Source organism: Zingiber officinale, chromosome 6B (genome assembly GCF_018446385.1).
Source record: "Zingiber officinale cultivar Zhangliang chromosome 6B, Zo_v1.1, whole genome shotgun sequence".
NCBI classification, from domain to species: domain Eukaryota; kingdom Viridiplantae; phylum Streptophyta; class Magnoliopsida; order Zingiberales; family Zingiberaceae; genus Zingiber; species Zingiber officinale.
This window is the reverse complement of record NC_055996.1, coordinates 51,036,344-51,044,483: the sequence shown is the minus strand read 5'-3', so window position 1 is coordinate 51,044,483 and position 8,140 is coordinate 51,036,344. Positions and strand designations below refer to the sequence as shown.

At 40.0% G+C, this 8,140-nt stretch overlaps 1 pseudogene; it reads left to right on the top strand.

The window, feature by feature from the left end:
* The first annotated feature begins 3,758 nt into the window (after positions 1 to 3,758).
* On the top strand, positions 3,759 to 7,085 carry LOC121992428 (annotated as a pseudogene).
* Positions 7,086 to 8,140: the final 1,055 nt, after the last annotated feature.

Below are 8,140 nucleotides of genomic sequence, written 5' to 3'. Positions count from 1 at the left end.
TGGCGGCCGGCTAGAAGGGGGTTGAATAGCCCTGTAAAACAAAAACAAAATACCCTTCTCGAACTTTCAACAATACACTTGCATAAAATAAATTGAACAGAAACTAAAGAAAGGAAGAGGCAAAAGAATTTACTTGGTTACAACCAAGGAGGTTGTTAATCCAAGGAATGTCGCACTAGTATCTCCTTTGGGTGGAGAATCCTCTTACAGCAGTGAAATCGCAAAACAAAGAAGTTAATCTAAAACTGAAGCGTACAAGCGTTGGAAATGAATTGCTCTGAGTTGTTATCAAACTTCTGGACCAAGGCTATATTTATAGCCTTGGTCGGGGCGCCCTGAGGGTTCCAGGTGCCCTGGGGGGATAAAACTTTATCCCCCACATTCAAATCGAGTTTTGACTCGATCTCTGAAAAAGTCAACTTCGGGCACCCCGGTACGTTCCGAGCGCCCTAGAGGGGTCCGGGCACCCTGGAGGGGTCCGGGCACCCTGGAGGGGTCCGGGCACCCCGGTCAGCTCTGGGCACCCCGGACCCAAAAGTCAACTCTGGTTGACTTTTTCAATTCGGGTTCTCTACTCCGGCTCTGGTCGCCTCGGTCCAGGTCTTCAACTCCTGATCTGCTCGCTTGGGTGATCTCAGGCATCCAGAAAAGGGTTCATCCGAACCCAACTTCCGATCTTCTCGAGTGGGTTTCCGCTCCGGCTTCTCGTCCCTCAGAATCGCCGCGTGTTTCCTTCTCATCTGTTGGCGTACTCATCCGCAGTCTTCGTCCCTTGGACGCACCGCGTGTCGTCCTTCTCGCTAGCTGCGTCTCTTGCTCTTCGAGCAGTCTTCCGCTCCGGCTTTACTCTCTCCGAACCACCGCACACTTCCTTCTCGTCCGCCGGTGTACTCTTCCGCAGCGCCTCATCCCTCGGACGCACCGCGTGCTGTCCTTCTCGCTAGCTGCATCTTCCACTCGACTACTTGTGCTCCTAAGCTCTTACACACTTAGTGTTAGCAATTCGAGCCGCAAAAATCACTTTTTGCGTTGCGGAAACCCCGAAGCTAGCCACGGATCCGTGTGAAGATAAATAAAATTGTACATGTACATGTTTGTCTACACTAGATCTACCTTAGATCTACATGAAAAAGAAGTATACCCTTGTAGCGATGCCCTTCGCTTATCCCGCTCGTCCAAACGGTTGCCGGATCTCGTACAGTGTCAAGTGTACACTCCTCTACACGTATCCACATGGACAAAAAGGTGGAGAGAACCACTTAGAGTGTGCTAGCACCCTTGAGAGGTCTCGGTAATGGAGGAGAAGGAGAGCAAAAGAAGAGAGGAAGAGGAAGAAGAAGCCTTGAATGAGAATTCACTCACTACTAATGTGGTCGACCACTAAATGAGAGGTTTTAAACCTCCATGTAATACCAAGAGTCATGGCTCTTGGTCTCCCTCATGAGGTGGCACACATTGATGTAGCCTTGATGATGTGGAACACCATCATTGGTCGGCACATGCCAAGTCACCATGATGTGGCATTTGTTCAAGTCAAACTTAACCCTTCATCTTCCCTCTCAAGTCAAGTCAAACTTGACCTCTTATCTCCCACGGCTGATCAAATCTAACATTTGATTCAAGTCAATTCAATTTAATGAATCTATATTCATTGGTTTAAATTGACTCAATGAATTATAGTCTAAACTAGACTCATTCGACACATGAATCAAATTGAGTCCAACTCAATTAGTCTAATTTGGATTACTCTTAATCCAACTTGGTTCATCACATGAACCTAATCCTCTTGGCCCATCATATGAACCTAATCTCCATCTAATTGCCCTTTGTGCGTGACCCTATAGGTTCTTGTAACGTTGACAATGCTCCTAAACCCATTTAGAAATATAAGTAATGATCGGTATCTAGCAACACATCATTACTACCCAAGTTACAAGAATGTTGAGATCCAACATCACCATTGTGACTACTAATTGTGACTCTCACAATATGTGACAATGTCCTTCTATCCTTGACATCTAGATTGATTAATTGAGACATAGACCGTATCATCCTCTAATTAATCTATGTCTTGAACTCCAAGTACACTCACTCTAATCAAATGAGCTCAATATCTCATATTGACTCATTTGGGCATGGCCATGCACTTCGTGGTCTCACTCTATCAAGAATATCGATGTCGCTCCCGTCATATAGGAGGGATAGATCCCATCTACATCACTCACATCCCTCTGCATAATTCGTTACATACCCAATAATCGCCTTTATAGTCCACCCAATTACGGGTGACGTTTGACGAAACCAAAGTACATAACTCCTTATGTAGGGAACCATGGTGACTTCATGTCTAAGGACTAGTAGTCATACTAATAGTCACATGAGAAAGTATATGACACTCATATAACGATCCATGATACTTTCTCATAGTGGGTCATTCAGTATACATTCTCCAATGCATACCCATGTGTCAACTTGATATCTAATATCTATGACTTATGAGATCAAGTCATCGAGTTGACCTACATGTCAGTCTCATCGCATTAACATTGTCCCTGAATGTTAATACTTGACTAGGAATGATTAAGAGTAGTGTTCTTTATATCATCTCATTATCAATTCAACCAATCGATTGATATAGATAAAACCTTTTACTCAAGGACGCTATTATACTTAGTTATTTAGCACCAATACAAGTAAGTATAATAACCATAAAGAAATGTCTTTATAAATATATAGGAATATGATACATCGAGTCCATACAACAATCATCACATGATTGGCTCTAGGGCTCTCACTAACACTTAGACACAAGGTTAGAAACATACAGGACCTAACTTAACTTGTTGATCACACTAAAACAACCCTGAGGTTCTAATAAAAATAATGTTAGTCCAAATAACTTGCAACACAAGGATAATAATAATTAATAATAAAGAGTACACTACAACAAAAATGTTAAACGACAACACCACAAAGACAACGATTTTAGAAGAAACTATTGTAAATTTGGTAAAAGACAACGGTTTTAGATAAAACCGTTGTCTTTGAGCTTTCATAAAATACAAAAGACAACGGTTTTGTGAAAACCGTTGTCGTTGAGCAATTTTTTTTTAAATCAACAACGCATTTTACAACGGTTATCCAAAATTGTTGTCTTTAAGCACTTTTTTAGGGGTTACGACAACAGTTTTGGAAACCGTTGTCTTTGACTTTATTCTTTCAGTGTTTTTCCCTCTCTCTGAAAAATTTTTGGCGCCGTGTTTTCCGCCTTAGCCTTCCTGAACCCTTCTTATCCATTTTTATTTCCCTCTCTTCATACGATCTCTTCACGCTCCTGCTGCCAAAAACCTAAGCATCTTCATTCAACCCTTCTCCGGCGAACCCCTCTCCACAAATTTTTAAGTGGAGAGGAGGTGGAGGAAGGTGATGAGTTTGTTCACCGGAACACGCGCCAATGACGGGAACTCGCCGAACCTTGTTTGCTAGCTTGATTGTGTCTAGGGCATGGTCGATGCTCTCTCTTTTGTCCGGTGGAAGTGTCATCAGGTTCATGTCTCCCTTCGCCTCTTTCCTCTGCTTACTCATTAGGGTTTCATCTTACCTACTTCTTGATGAGGATGTTGTAGTCGAGATCTCCGAACACGAACTCATCATCATTGTGGAGGAGTTTGGGTGCTTTCTGGCCAGGGTGTACTTAAAACGTGAGGTACCTAATCAATGAAAAATAAATTAAAATCTGCATCTTTTGGCATAAACTTTGATGTTTACTGGGATAAAATGGTGGCTTTGTTTCTCGGCAGTTGTTTCCTGCATACTAGTATGCAACGAAAGAATAACCAAGGTTCGGTGTGATCTTGGGTTACAATAACTTTTTTACATATACTTTTAAATTAGGTGGTGGCGGCTGGGGGAAGGAGAAGGAGGAGGTGCAGCATGGGTGGCGCACGGCGCACAACATGTCATCGTCGTCGCTGCGGAAAAAGTCAGACTTGTCTCTGGTGTCGAAGGTGCGCTGGGGACTGGTCAGGGACCTGCTCGCCAACCTGCAGGAGATATTCCTCGGCACCAAGCTCTTCATCCTCTTCCCTGTCATCCCTCTCGTCGTCGCTGCCAACTACTTCCATTTCGGACGTGTATGTTTCTTTAATTGATCGATAAATCCTTTTTAGCTGATGTGCTTGGCATGTGTTTGTTGAAATTCCCCTCTGGAATTTTTAATTGTTTTGCTGCTGGAGTTTGAATAAGACATGGTCGGTGGCTGTTAAGACGTCAAGGAGTTATTGTTTAGCACTGATAAATTATTATTTTGACTGTTTGAGAAACAGGAATGGCTGTTTGATTTGAGTTTGCTTGGCCTCACTCTACTTGCTGAGCGAGTCAGCTTTCTCACAGAGTATATTCTCGCTTCGTTTCTGATTTTTATCTTTTCCTGTAGTATTATAAACTGTTCTATAATGTTTACTCGATCCGTAATAACCTTTTCTTTCTTGATTGGCGTTGGTAGACAGATTGCCTTTTATACTCGTCCAACTGGTGAGCACACACGTAGTTCTTCTTGTTTAATTATTTCTTACTCCTTTTTTTTTATGTTTGTCACTGAATTTGTATAAGCTGCGATTCTTATGCTACAGTCGGTGGACTATTCAATGCTATATGTGGGAATGTCACAGAGCTTATTATAGCTCTTTTTGCCTTGCAAAAAAGGAAGATTGAGGTGGTCAAGTGTTCCTTGGTTGGATCCATCTTGTCCAATCTTTTATTTGTCCTCGGGACCTCTCTTTTCTTTGGTGGACTGGTCAACCTACGCATGGAACAACTCTTCGAACGAGTAAGCTATCACAGATTGATTAGCTGTTATTTAGTTGGACATGATTATAACGAATTAATCTTTTCCATTAATTCTGCAGAAGCAAGTTGACGTGAACACTGGTCTCCTACTCTTCGGTGCACTTTGCCACATCCTGATGTTGTTGCTCAGATATCCTATCAACTCAGGTGACAAAACGGTGGGCAGCACAGCTTCATATATCCATGATCTTGGCCTTATCGAGAGCTTGCATCATCATCATGCTCCTTGGCTGTCTTGCTTACCTCTTCTTCCAGCTAAAGACCCATCGCCGACTTTTTAAATCACAAGAGGTGAAAGAATAAAGAGTGAATTAGTAGAATTAGTGAATGGAAATGCAGCAATTAAATTAGAAACACAATCTTTACAAGTGTAGAATTTCGTCCAAAATAAAAGTGATGAACTTTATTCTCTTAATTTCGGTGAATAAATGCAGGAGAAAGAAGACGACGTCAATGATGATGTGGTAACTGAAGATAAGCCAGTGATTGGATTTGCAAGCGTGATGGTTTGGTTGGCAGCCATGGCCATTATGATTTCCTTGTTATCTGAGTATGTTGTATAAACCATTGAGGTATATTTTTGATCTCTCATGATCTGTATTGCTTAATTTCAAAAATATATAAATCCTATCCTACCTAACTTGACCAACCAGTAGCCTTAATCATAGTGTGTTTTCTTTGTGGAAAGCTTCAATTCAAACATCATTGAGTAATATGTTTACATTTAGCTTTAATCATTCAAACCTCCATCGATGATGCATTTTGGCTTGCAACTATCCATTTAGGTGGTTTTACATTCATGGGGACTATCTGTGAACTTTATTAGCATCATCTTGCTTCCAATAGTTGGAAATGCAGCAGAACATGCTGGTGCCATTATCTTCGCTTTCAAGAACAAGCTGGTAGAGTCTTTACTCACATTGTATAGTTTAACTATGTAATTGTATGAGTAACTGAAGTTTAATTGTTGAACTCGCACGGGATATTACTCTTGGTGTTTCCCTTGGTTCAGCAACCCAGATCTCCATGTTTGTTGTAAGGATTTAGTTTGATGTAGCTTTGAAATGAAATGTTGTGTATATGTTAAAGAATAGCTTACAATGTGCTAATTTTCCCTTTTAAGGTTCCATTATGTGTTATGGTGGCTTGGATAATGGGAATCAAGATGGATCTTGATCTTAATCCGTTAGAAACTGGCTTATTGATCATGGCAATACTAGTAATAGCATTCACGTTATAGGTAACTCGTTGGGGTATGCTTGTTAGTTACACTAACTTTTGTTGTTGTTTTTCAGTTATTTTGAAATGCTAGGATTCAACCAAAATTCTTCTTGCAAGACTCAACTAATGGTACTTTTACAGGATGGAACTTCACATTACTTAAAGGGGTTTGTTCCCTTGCTGTGCTACTTGGCAATTGGTGCATGCTTCTTTGTTTTCAAATCCCCACTTGAGTAAGTCTCAAAAAAAATTAAGTCTCCTCCTTAAGTGCATCTTTTTCATCATTATGGTTCAAATTTATGAACTCTGATGTAAATTTAACTGACGAATACATGAAGGCATCAGCCAACAAGTTCCATAACCAGAACAGCTGCAGTGACTGTGGCCTAGCTAATAGTTAGTAAAAAATGGTAAAATATTCTTCATAATTACCCATTAATTTCCTACTTGTTGGCTTTACTCTTGAATTCAACACGTACTTGCTTGCAGAGCAGGAGCTGGCGAATTGCTGCTTCAACCAAACCATATTCCCCTAAACAAATTGAGTCTTACAATAACTTTTTTACATATACTTTTAATTTGAGTTTTGCTTAGTTGCTTTCGTTTACCTCATGACAGGTGATGCTGAGATAGTTTTGTCCTCGTAATACTACTCTATTGTTTGTTATATGAGATAAAACAAGGGTGAGTATTTTCATATGTGCATTTTTCAGCTTCCGTATTGGAGACTCCTAATCCAACGAAAATGAGTATTCATATGCATTTTTTATAAGTCGAGTTATCCTGGTGCCTTATCAAAGGGGTGGAAAGATTGGACATTTTGATGGAGCTGGTGTGGGAAGACTGGATTTATTATGGAATTAATGATCAACACTGTTGGAAAAGGTTGACATGGAAGAATCAACAAGTGAGAAAGAGGAGTCCAATGAAATTCTACAAGTTGAAGATTGTGATGGGGCTTGGGTTGACAATAATTACTTGCAATCCTACATGGCATGAACCACCATCACAAGTTTCTAGTCTTTTGACTATTGTTCATTAGTTGTAAATGAAGTTTATTCATTTATTTGTATGGAGATAAATTTTATTTGAATATTAGACATGTTTCTTCTTTTGTTATTGTAATTCTTGTATAAGTAACATTTTGAATGACATAGATATGGAAAATATTCTTTCTTTTGTGATTATGATTCTTTATTATATATTTATATTGAAATATGATATATTGGTATTAAAAGATAATAATTTAAAAGACAACAATTTAAAACTGTTGTTGTTATCTATCACCTTCAAAGACAACGGTTAAAAATCGTTGTCATAGCCCCAAAAACGGTTGTAAACTGGCAGTGTTAATAAAAATGCTCTAAACAACAATGGTTTTAAACCGTTGTCTTTTCATTCAAAGACAACGGTTTAAAACTGTTGCAAAACTGTTGTGTTTTCATTCAAAAACAACGGTTTAAAACCGTTGTCGTAGCCCCCACTTTTAACAACACTGCTAATTACAACGATTTTAAAGGGCCTACAACAACGATTTTTAACCGTTGTCTTTTAATGTTTTTGTTGTAGTGGTAGTAATTAGTTCCTGTCCTCCCAGGATTATGAACTAGTCAAGGTCTCAGTTTAGGGATCTCAAATGGACCTAAATTGGACTGGCGCCTACTGTTCCTCAATTGGGATGCGCCCTCACAAGATCACTCTACTCTAGTGACTTACCTTAACTTACTAATTTGTCAGACATCCGGTCAGTCTGTCGACATGTCTGGACTTCATGCCAACTATCCGATCAGCCCATTGACCTATCTGGACTTCTTGCTAGATATCTGATCAACCCGTCGACCTATCTGGACTTCATATCCGGTCGGTCCGTTGACCTAGCTATATTTCCTGCCAGATATCTGGTCAGCCCGTAGACCTATCTCGACTTCTCCTGCACACTTAATCAAGTGGTTAGATCACAACAAAACCTAACTCAACATACTTGTCATCCCATCAAAACCTGAGTTAGACTGTTAGCGCAAACTACACCAACAATCTCCTCTTTTTTGATGCAATGATAACCTGGGTTAAT